Raw genomic sequence first — 12,687 nt, forward strand, 5'->3', positions numbered from 1 at the left:
GAGGGTTAAATGCAGAATATGTAAAAAGAACAATCTTTCAGTGTGAAATAGTGTGCAGTTATATTAAAATATATTCTATTCTGTATTATATCAGTGTTTTTCAAACTTTTCATGCCCAAAGCACACCTTGACTCGTTCTTCTCTTGTTATTGAGCAGTGGGTGCTGCTGGCGGCCCCTCCCTCATCCTAAAGCACACACAGACCTGCAGCAGTCACTTCCAGCTGCAGTCAGCAGGACATGTTAACTCCTCCGCGTCTAGTGTGCAAATGAATCACGCATGTGCAAAGTCACTGCTGGCTGTCTTCCAGTCAGTGACTCTTTTAGGTCACCTTTGCCGGTCCCGAGGCCGGATAAAGGAGGAGAGTTGGAATTGTGACAGAAGGCATGCATTTGTGGTTCGAAACATATTTAGGAAGATTTTTACTGACTTTTCATCTCTCCCAGGACGTTATTCCTCTCTCCTACAGCGTCTATTACAATTACTCACAATGACAAATCTGAATCCATTCAAATGTAAAGTTACAAAGTGAACATGTATAAAAAGTTCTTTATAGCAAAAACGTGACCAGTATTCATGTGTGTCTCTACAGGCCTGTGTTCTGAACGTCCGTACCATTTAATTTCTGACCCGAAGACTTTTACTGAAGCACAAAGTTACTGCAGAGAGAAATACACAGACCTGGCCACTATAGACAGCATGGAGGATGTGGAGACCCTGAACAGAATGGCAGAAACAGCAGGAGTTTCCTCTGTAAGGTCCCTTTATTTACTGTTTTTGGTAATTTTGTGTCTTTTAAAAATAATTTTGTGTCTTTTTAAATAATTTTGCCTCTTTTTTTGGTAATTTTTTCTGTCTTTTTAAATAATTTTGTGTTTAAAAAAAAAAAAAAAAATTGTCTTTTGTAGTAATTTTGTGTCTTTTAAAATAATTGTCTTTTTTTAGTAATTTTTTGTCTTTTTAAATAATTTTGTCTTTTTTTAGTAATTATGTGTCTTTTTAAATAATTTTGTGTCTTTTTAAAATAATTTTGTCTTTTTTGGTAATTCTGTGTCTTTTTTGTAATTTTGTGTCTTTTTAAAATAATTTTGTGTCTTTTTAGATAATTTCGTGTCTTTCTTGGGTCATTTTGTGTCTTTTTTTTAGTAATTTTGTGTCTTTTTTATAATTGTGTGTATTTTTTGGCCATTTTGTGTCTTTTTTGTCATTTTGTGTCTTTTTAAAGTAATTTAGTGTTTTTTCAGTCACTTTGTGTCTTTTTTAAGTAATTTTGTGGGTTTTTTTGGTCATTTTGATACTGCCTCCAGCGGCCCCCAGGTAATTTGAGTTTGAGACCCTTGTTTTAAAGTTTTACAATCTGAGCCGTGATAATTCAGAGAAACTTTAAAGTCTTTTTTTCCCACTGAACGAGGACGAGGGATTTAGTTCCCCATTGAATGTGTATTGTAAGAGATGTCTTAACATCCAGTATTAACAGCAGGAATTATTACAGGAAGCAGAACCTGTTTCACTGTTCATATGGACACCTGAATATTATTATTAATGCAAATATGTGTTTCAGGACACCTGGATCGGGCTGTACGATGACGTGAACAGCTGGAGGTGGTCACTGTCAGACACAAGTTTCTACAAACACGGAGAGGAGGAGTTCAGACGATGGGATGTTGGACAACCAGACAATGTAGGAAGTGATCAACACTGCACAGGGATGACTACATATGGACGATGGCACGATAGCAGCTGCACATACAACTATAAGGTGGTCTGCTGTGATGTGAGAGGTGAGAATATTAAGCAGTGAAGGTAAAACAGACCAGTTGAGCTTGTTGAGTCCTGCCTTCATTTCAAATCAAACCAATCATATCAAAATTACTTTATTCATCCCCAAGGGTAAATTCAGTTAGTCTGGTAACAGAGAGAGAGGAGCCGTCCACTGCTCTTTTTTTGTTGGTCCATAAAGGTTTTGCGTAGCAGATGGTCTGGGTATTTCAGGATGTCCTCGAACATGTTGACAGTGGATGTCTCCACCACCTCCTCCAGTGGATCCAACCTGGCTCCAACCACAGAACCAGCTCTTTAGACCAGTCTGTCCAGCAGACTGCAGCATAAAACAACACACTACCACCACAGACTGATAAAACATCTGCAGCATCTTACTACAGATGTCCAGAGATCTGAGCTTCCTTTTTGTAGAGAGCGTCTGTGTTTAGGGACCAGTCCAACTTATTATCCAGGTATACACCTAGATACTTAGAACTTGGCACCACCTCCATGTCCACCCCACAGGTATTCACTGGCTGAAGAGGGGGCTTGAGTCTGCGTAAATCTATGATCATTTCCTTAGTCTTTGAGGTGTTCAGTAGGAGATAGTTCTTGTGACTCCAGTCACTGAAGGCTTTTATCAGATCCCTATATTCAGATTTCTGTCCATTCCTGATACACGCCACAATAGCAGTGTCGTCCGAGTACTTCTGAAATTGGCAGGACTCAGAGTTGTATTTGAAGTCTGCTGTGTACAGTGTGAACAGGAGTGGAGCCAGAACAGTGCCTTGTGGAGCCCCTGTGCTGCTCATTAATGTCCCAGAAACACAGTTCCCCAACCTGACATACTGTGGTCTTCCTGTCAGGTAATCTGTGATCCAGGAGATGAAGGAAAGATCCACTTCCAACTCTGTGAGCTGGTTTTTGAGTATGTTGGGTTGAATGGTGTTGAATGCGCTTGAAAAATCAAAGAACATGATTCTCACATAAGCACCAGTTTCACTCCGATGTGATGTTTGTATGCAAACTGCAGGGGGTCGAGTTTGTCTTTGACTTCAGCTCTCAGTAGGCGTAGAATCAGCCGCTCCAAGGTCTTCATGAAGTGAGAATTGAGGGCTACTGGTCTGTAGTCATTCAGTTCAGCTGGACATTTTTATTTTTGGTACTGGCACAACACAGGAAATTTTCCACAGTGCCGGCTGGAAGTTCACTGTGAGAAGCTGCAGGTTTCTATAAAGAGCTCCATCATTAACAGCTTTATCCCACGTCACTGTCTCAGTCAACAGGGCTGCAAGAGAAGGAGTTGATATGCACACAGCTCCACAGTGACTTCAGCTTCATGCTGACATTCTTTAAGAAACATCAAACTGCTGAGAAAAATATTCAGACGCAGAAAAACTAAAATATAAAGTTTGCATCTATGTTGTGTGTTATGTTGCCTCTGCACAGCTCTTCTCTGGATCTATTTTCAGGGCTGAATGTGACTTTTGTCTTCATTAACGACTCCATGACCTGGACTGAGGCCCAGAGCTACTGCAGAGAACACCACACAGACCTGGCCAGTGTGAGAGACCTGGCAGAGAACCAGAAGGTCCAGGAGCTGGTCCCAGAAGTAGGAAGAGTCTGGATCGGCCTTTTCAGAGACTCCTGGAAGTGGTCCAATGGAAGTAACTCCTCGTTCAGCCACTGGAACCAAGCGGAACCTAATAACTTCGGGGGGACGGAGGCTTGTGCAGCAGTTGTTTTCTGGTCCTCTGGAAGATGGATGGACAGGAACTGTGACAAGAAGTTTCCATTCATTTGCTACGGTCCAGGTGAGTGGTAACCCCTGATTCAAACAGTATTTATATTAGATTTAGGTTTACTTTAGCATCAAATGACACTAAATGTGAACACTCAGGATGCTGGTGTTAGCGTGCAGTGTGACCAACTGCAGATAATCAGTTTGTGTTGACTTCAATGTGAGAATATCAACAGATGGAGGAAGTAACTGCTTCTAACTGACTGATAAACCCCTGAACGCCCCCTGGTGGCGGCCTGCAGTATAGCTCTAAACTGACCACAGGCAGGACAAAACTAACTGAGGACACTTTATATCAACAGGATGCTGATTATTATCCAAGCAGAAACCTCTCAACTGATCATGTTTGATTATGTTTTTAAAGTCCCTTCAAAGCAAGTGTTCAGACTGAGGCTGAGGAGCTCTGTGGACCCCAACGACCCTGCTGTGATGGAGGCAATGCTGAAGCAGGTAAATCTGCTTTTTATTCATATTTTATGCAAAAACTGAGCAAACAAATGACTGTTGGAAGCATCAAGGGGAAACTTTATTGACCCTCAGAGAGTGATTTCACATTAAAGCAGTAAAAGAAACAGTCTGAGGAGGAAACAGATAAAGAGACATTTCAAATAATAAAGTTTAATAATGTCCAAATACAATCCAGCAATGTGAGAAAAGCCAGGAGAAGAAACAGGGAAAGTCACAAACTATCATGTGAGGAAACAAAGTGTGAAAAAGAGCTTCCAGAGGATGAAATGTAAAGAAGAATGCAGAATGTAATCTCTCTGTGTGAGTAATAATGTTTCTCAGTTCAAACAGAAGCTGAAGGCCCAGGAGGTGAATGACGACGTCACACTGAGCTTTAGGAAGCAGGCAGATGGAAAAGCCTTCCACAAGGAGAAGTAGAAGACCAGAAAGGTGGAGCTTTAATTTAGATTTGCTGTGAATCAGAAAAGTGTGTTTCTTTACTCAGATACCCCTTTTGGACCAAAGCAGTTTCAGGAGCGTTTGGAGCCGGTGCTAGTGCTGGTTCACAGTTGGTTCCACTTGTGAACCAGCTCTGAACCTGTTTTCTTTTCCACAGAGAGCCTGGTCATTACGTCTCTGTTAACGTCTGTATGTCTCCGTCCTCTCAGCCAGTATAACAACAACAGACTACATGTCTCTACAGCACATCTGCTGCTCATCTAGATCACTATGGACGCCCAATACATTCTGATTAACACTCAACGTAACATGTTAATGTTGGACTTTGTTGTAAGCTAATGTTAGCATGCTAGCTGGCCCGTATCAATCACATTGCAGTTAAACAAATCAAATAATTGGATGAAACATGTTTTAGTTGGTCTTGTTGGTCAGATAGCCCCGCCCCCAGCCCCTGATATAAGCAGTTCACAGTTCAAGACCAGCCAACAGTTGGTGCCGTAGTGGAACCAGTTTTCTCGGCTGGGAACTGGTTCTTTTGCGGTGGAAAATCAAAGAACTGTTTTCAATTGGGCACCGGCCTGAAACCGGCTCTGGTGGAAAAGGGGTCAGAGTCTTTGTGTGATGTGTGAGAATAGAGCTGCAATAATTAGCTGATTAATCGACTCCTTGCAGCTGTTTTTATAATCAAATAATCATTTTAGTCATTTTACAAGCTCAAATGTCAAATATCTGTTGGTTCTAGCTTCTCCAGTTTAAAGATTTAATGTGTTTATTGGTCATAAACTTATATTTACTCATATTTAAACATAGAGAGACTGTCTGTTTATTAAAACAAGACATTTGAATTGATCTGTTCGGGCTGTGGGAATCTATAACAGGTAATGTTTTATTATTTTTCACATTTTATAGGTAAGATAATATAAATGAGATCTGACTGGAATCAACTCCAGTGAAAATACACCTTTAAACTTTAATGTTGTGTTGAATCATTCAAATCTACTTCCATGAGTAAAAACATCTTTCTTCATTTGAGTTAATATATCGCATCAAAACATGCCAAACAGTTCTGGCTTTTCAAATATGAATATTTAATGCTTTTCATAGTCATATATGGTCATAAACTTATATTTACTCATATTTAAACTTGTTGGTTTATTATTATTATTATTATTATTATTATACAAGACTTTTGAATTCATGTGTGTGTGCTGTGGGGGTTTATAACAGAGATTTTACACTATTTTCTGACATTTCATTGATAATATTAATAAGATTAGATGACAAATATTCTTTATGATGAGATCAGATATTTGGTTCCTTCATATTTTTTGGTTTATGAATTAAAGTTTCACTTGGAACAATGCCGTCATGAAATAAAACCAGATTTTTACATTTTTTTTAAATAAAAATTAGTTTATAATGAAATAAAATAATATCAAACAAAGTAATGTTGCTTTGAAAATGTATGATGAAATAACATAATAATGTCTGCAATGAATTTAATAAATTTCTTTAATTATTTCACAAATTGTCTGTTTCTTTATATTTGTCATAATTTACTTGTGTGAGGATTTATTTGGTGTTTTCTTTTTCATGGAGATAATAGAGAACACTTTCCATAATACTGATGATTTTAACAATAAATGGCCTCTGTGATCTATAATCTTTTATAAAGTTTCATAATCTCTGATATTTTATATTTTAGGCTTTATTAAGAGTTATAATAGCTTACTGCCTGTCACTGGCTAACCAGAAAAAAGACATTGGGTGTGCACCAGCAATACTGGGTGTGCCAAATTTATTACACCTCCACAAACATTCAAAAGAATGTGTTAATAATGAACATTATTAACACAACAACAACAACATATCCACACATTCTCTTCAGTAATAGTCAACAGTTCACAGCAGGTCTAAACATTCACTTATGACGTGCTCTCAAATAAATCGATAATGCTACCTATACACCAGAAGACTTTGAAAAGATTTGGAAAAGACTCCTGGAAGACTATCAGCTCACACCTGCTCACATCTAAAGACAAGTGTTTAGAGTTTTTAGTCCCAGTCTAGTCTCACACTGAGACTCTACAAAGACTGTCAATCTTTCAGGGTCACTATGTTCAAGACTACAACTAGATTCTTTTAGCATTTTTTACCTACCATGCATTTTTTTCCTCATCATGCTCTAAGTAAAAATTGACTAAATGGAGGAGAAGCAGCTTTTGGCTCCAGCTGCTCTAGTGTGTGAAGTGGTTTGTGTTGAAAAAAACAAAAACAATAAAAAGATGATTAGACGCCACAATTGCCCCTCACAAAGCTGAAAAAAGGTTTCTGTTTTTCTGACATGAAAAGTTGACTATTTTACAGTAAACAAAATAGATATAAGGAAGAATAAAGGAAAGGAAAATGTATTAATGAATTCATGATATACATTTATGCCCTATTTAATTATGTGTTTAATTGAATATTTATATTTATCAGCTCTTTCAACTCTCATTTAGTTAATCATACATTAATTATCGATTATTTATTACTTATTTATGTATAGGCCTACATTTATTGATACATTTTTACTGGATCTCCTTACTGTTCTCTTTACTAAGAAACAGCGCCCCCAAAATCCCACTTGTGGCCATAAATATATGACATCACTATATTTTTATTGAGGCATTATTGTGATGTTCCTTTTTCCTGTGGAAGTGGTTTTACTGGCCGGTCTGGAACCGGGGACCTTTTCCCCGCTCATATATTGGTTGTTGATTGTGTTACATTACTGAGACTTGCGATCATATCAAACACGTTTGGATCATATCAAACACGTTTGATATGATCCAAACCCAAGACTAGGAAAAGACTGACATGAAACAGAGCAGATTACTACCTTAAACTTAACGATGGAGATGACGGGAGCGCCGTGACTCCAGTAAAACTCCTAGATTTACTAAAGACTTTCAGTTTTTAGTCTGAGACTGGGGAAATCGTTTGGTGTAAGCCCAGCATAACAAAATAATAGAAAAAGCACACCGCAAAAACACAACACTCACACAGACATTGCGTGCCCAATGAGATGAACATAGTGAAATATAACATTCATGCACTTACTCATGCACGGAGCCATAACGTATCCACATTACGTGTGATCAAAAACACTATTTAACTATCTGAAGACATTGGGCTTAGCAGCAGAGTAAAGGACACAACGATACTGCGCTCACCTGTGCGCACTGCGCAGCTCTGAATTTACAGGGCAAGACGGCGGATTGGCCTTGAACGCATTTATTATTTCATCGGAGTCCAGTTTCTCTGCGAGCTCCTTTTCAAACATGAGCAACGAAATGCTGTCAAGTCTCTCTGTGAGCATTGTAGCTCTGCTGGTGGATTTAATCCTGTTCACAACCGATAACAGGCGCTCCACAGAGCAACTTGTGACAGGCAGTGACAACAGAATACGCAGTAAACAGTTCATGTTGGGAAAAACATCTTTGTCACATGAATCCAAGACTTCAATAAGGGACGGGAACTGATGTCCCCCGTCAACTTTACGCCTGATGAGTTGCCCAAACACAGTGAGTTCAGAGGCCTCCAAATCAAGTCTATAATGCCTGCACGGCGCGCGCAATTCGTCCAACTGGCAAATTGCGTCAGACGCAGGCAGCAGGGAGGCAGCAGCCTTCATTATTCCATAAGAGTCACTCTGGAAACGGTTGTTCAGTTCGACCAGCTGTCTGTCAAGGATCATAATCCACAAGGAGCGCAAATTAGAATCACTCCTGATGAGTGCACACCTGCCCAGGTGTCGCAACGCATCATCTGACGGCAATTTTTTTGGGTGTGCCAGCTGCCTCTGTGGGTGGCACCGGCACACCCGTGGCTACGACAATGCTGCCTGTTCCTGCTGTTGTATCAATGATGTGACAAGGTTTAACACAGTCTCACGAGACTTTGTGTAACGCTATGTGTGTTGACAGATCTCGCGAGAGTGAGCTGTGAGACAGAGAGGCAACCTTTCTCTCCACAACACCTCTGCCGTTGAGTTATAACCGTCTCGGTGTTGTGACGTGAATCGTCTCCCAGCAGAATGTTTTCCCGCCGTCTAACTTAATATTTCACTTTTGTGGATTTCCGCAGAGAAAGCAGCGACACCGGAGCAGAGAAACACCTCCGGACAGCACGGCACCGTTTATCTGACTCATTATTACTCATTAAATCCACTGTTTTTGGATCAAAGTGCTTTTAAAGACAGATACTCGGCGAGATCAACTTTAAAACGAGCGAGCTGAGCAGGTTTGTAGCCGTTCACTTCATGTAACCGACAGACGTTCGCCTTTTAAAATGCGTTAAAAAGGTAAATTAAACCTTTAGATCACGTTTTTATGTGATAATTAATAATGTAATGTCTGTTTGTCCCGGGTCACTCACAGGGAATCCGTTAACTCGCTTCTTTTTGGGTTTATTGAGACTTTTGTGTTTGATGGTGCAACACTCTGAACTTCATATTAATTTAAACATACATATAGGTGTGTGTGTATTAATGTATGTGGGTCAGTGACAAATAAGGGTTGGCAAGATGTCAAATGGTGTAACCACAAAATTATTATAAATATATATCTATATAAATATAGATATATATTAATATTTTACAGTGTATTTAGTTGGACTTATACATTTAATTACTTAATTTTAAAAAACATTTCTGAGTATTTCTACATTTACACATTTCACCATTTCACCATTACCATTTTTTTCTAAAGTTTAGACAAATTATGGAAAATTTGTTATATACCATAATGTTGCAATATAAACATGGATTGTATTTTTTTTTTATCATTTAATTTAATTTAATTTAATTTAATTAATTTCCTGTAAATAATCAGATTTTTATGAAAAGAAATTAATGGTTACACCAAGTGACCCATGTATGTATATATATATATATATATATATATATATATATATATAATATTTTTGTGTTCATAGCAGTTGTATTATGTGATTTTATTGTCTAAGAATGATAAATGACAGAAGCTCCCAGTGAGCTGCTGTAGCGTGAACTGGCCGCTGGGTGGCAGCACTGACCAGCAGCGTCACTGGGCTCCTTGCAATGCCTCCTGGGAGCTGGGCTCATCATCCAGATGAGAGGAGGAGCAGCAACAGTTGTCCTGCTTCACTGGTTTCTGTTCTATTTACAGGTGAGTTCCTCACTTTTTATCTGACTACAGATGTCTGTAAACTAATATGAATCCCCTGTGATATGTGGTTCGGGAGCTAAAAGTGCGTTAAGTGTGTAAATATTTAAGTGTCATGGTACGTGACGGTTGTAGAAAACAGGAAAATGTTTATTTTTGGTCTGATATGAATTTTGATGAGTTTATTTTCTTGGAAATATAATAATAAGTTAGGCATAATAATAAGTTAGGCACACCAGCACGAAGTTTAGGTGCACCCACATTTTTCATTGCGTCGCCTTTAACACCATAAGGTCACCTTTTATCGCTCCATAACTTTCATATAATGTGAATGATTTTTAACAAGAATAAGGTGTAGAGAAATGCTTGTCTTTATTTCATTGAACTGCTCTCACTAAAAGCATTTATATATATAATGTGCTTATTTAAAGTGCTTCACTGAGCTCAAATTCAACATTTCAAACTAAAACACGAAGCAAAATAAAACACCAAAAAGACCACAGACATTTCTACATTTATAATAAATGAAAAGAAAAATCATTATAGAAGCTTTATTCTTTTCAATATGTGTTATTTCCACCATTCAGATTTAACGGTAGAACGGTATAGTCTGTCTGTCAGCAAGAAATACTTTTATTTGTCATTTTCATCAGTCCCACGTGATGCTGATCATTCCCGCTGTTTCTTCTCTCGCCATTTTTCAATCTCCCGGTAGACTGGTGTGTGCAAGGCTTTATGGGTACTCGGGACACGGAGGATACAAACAAACATCTTTGGAATTTGGGCAAAAGAAGGACTCTGTCCTCTGGAGGATCCTGGACATTGGGACAGTCCTTCAGCTGTTGATGACTTCGTATCCTTCAAATTCAGCCGTTTGCGGATCCTTCCTTGACTTTGGGATACAGCTTCTGAGTTGTTTAATGTGTGGGCGGGGCTGAGAGTGAGGGGGCGGGGCTTGTGTCTCTGACGCGTGATGATGCTATGATACTTACGTTCTATTTTAGGATTTGATAACGTCATTCAGTTCCAACCAGTTGACCTGCGTAACTGTATCTCAAATCAGACACCGCTCGGCTAGGATTTTATCTAAATTTCACATTAACTACTAATATAAATGATCATGTTATGCTTCCAATTAATTAAATGGTGTGAAACTAAACTACACACTAACTAAAGTCTAACTTGTTATTTTTCGAACCAAAATTTTTTTTTAACCGTGTACGTTAGCCTCGGGTTTACCAGAGCTGGCAATAGGACGCTAACACCGGTGAATTAGCCGTGTGCTAACTGTATCCCAAATCGGACACTTGGATCTCCTGCTGTAAAACAATAAAACAATAAAACAATGGGGGCTGCTGAGTTTTTCGGGGGAAATTGGATGTTTCTGGGAAAGCCAAATAAATATCACCGTTATCAACCATCATTATAACACACCTGGACTTCTGACCTTCACAATAAAATGCAGTACAGTAAAAATACAGATGTATTCTTAAGATCGTCACCCAACTGTTCTTACTGCTTTCTCTCATCAGATTTTCTTTCATATTGTAATTAGACATGTAAATCTCCATGTACATAAATTAAATTTCACACGTAGATTTTTAAATATATATAAATCAATTATACCTACACTGGTGGTGGCGATCTTATTCTAAATGACTGTGAAAACACCGGAAAGTGCGGCATTGCAGATGTGTCAGATTTGGGATACAGTCTCTTTAAATCATTTAGTTTACAGATATTTCAGATAAATAAACATGTTCAAATGTGTGGAACCACTTTAATGTTTTTTTAAATAATTAACTGGTGAAATAAGTTATGTAAGGGATAATGCCTTTATTTCAGTAAGGTTTGAATGCAGCACTTTTACTTGTGTTGGAGTATTTTCACAGTGTGGTATTAGTACTTTTACTGCAGTAAAGATATGAATACTTCTTCCACTACTGGTTGCCATGTAACATGTCCAGCCTGACAGTAAATACATGGTGGACCTCCAGTTAGCAAAGTGGTTTGTTATTGACGGTGACTGTTTTATAAATATATTTAATATATAAGATTTATTACATTTAAGATTTTCTGAAAGGAAAACCTGCAGCCTGAGCCGGATCAAACTGTTGTGTTCTGTGAGGTGAAATTATTGTTTTTGTCCATGGAGTCTGGCAGCTTTAACTCTGTCCCTGTAAATAGTTGGGTCATAAACCTCAATTCCGTGACCATTCTCTGGCTAATATGTTTTGACGACTGATTTGACTTCTATACACCCTTTATAAAAAATTTAGCCCCCATGTCCCTCGCAAAAATGTCGGCATTTTTTGCTAGACGGCCAAATCCAAAATGGCCGCCGGCATCATCTTGAAAAAGTATTTTAAAAGTATTATTTTTACCAGAGCACCTACAGTTGTGTATGAATACACTTTTTGTGGCAAATTGACCATGAGGATTGTGATTCTGACATCATTTTGAGATTTAGGCATCATCTTGGCTTTGAAATCCAAGATGGCCGCCATCTGGTAGAGCGAGAACATCATTTCTAATATACAAATTTACTTTTTAATCAGAGCACCTAGAATAATGCATGAAGACACTATTTTTGGTAAAATTGACCATAAGAATTGTAATTCTGATATTAAAGCCCCACCATGGAGGAATTGGTATGCTCATGATCATAGAAGCTAGTTGTCGAGAGCTGGAAAAAGGACCAATTCAGTATGTTTGCAACTACATCTGTAGCCTACAAAGGTATGCACAATCACCTGAACCAGAGAAATGCTGTTAACCACTGCTGGCTCCACTGCATACAGCGGAAAGACAGATATTAGTGAGTGAGAGTGAGAATGCTAATGAGCAAAGTACAGCTAGTCAACTATCGCTAAATGTCTTACAAATCCTGGACTATCCTGACACTCGTGGAACTTAAGTAGCAAGCTAGCCAACATAGCTATCACAATAACATTGTAAAGAAGCCAAAGAGCACTTATTACTAGCTTCGAACTACAAGAGTGTTAATAACAAACTTGCTAACATTGCTAACGAG

The 12,687-nt window shown here is 38.4% G+C and overlaps 1 long non-coding RNA gene across 1 annotated transcript; it reads left to right on the forward strand.

Annotated features, from left to right (window-relative positions):
• Nucleotides 1-8,465: 8,465 nt before the first annotated feature.
• LOC131986766 (uncharacterized) lies at nucleotides 8,466-11,707 on the forward strand. The gene is made up of 3 exons (XR_009395706.1): nucleotides 8,466-8,751; nucleotides 9,475-9,656; nucleotides 10,369-11,707. It is a non-coding gene; the product is annotated as an uncharacterized LOC131986766 (long non-coding RNA).
• The last annotated feature ends 980 nt before the right edge of the window (nucleotides 11,708-12,687 follow it).

This window comes from Centropristis striata, chromosome 15 (genome assembly GCF_030273125.1).
Source record: "Centropristis striata isolate RG_2023a ecotype Rhode Island chromosome 15, C.striata_1.0, whole genome shotgun sequence".
Lineage (NCBI taxonomy): Eukaryota > Metazoa > Chordata > Actinopteri > Perciformes > Serranidae > Centropristis > Centropristis striata.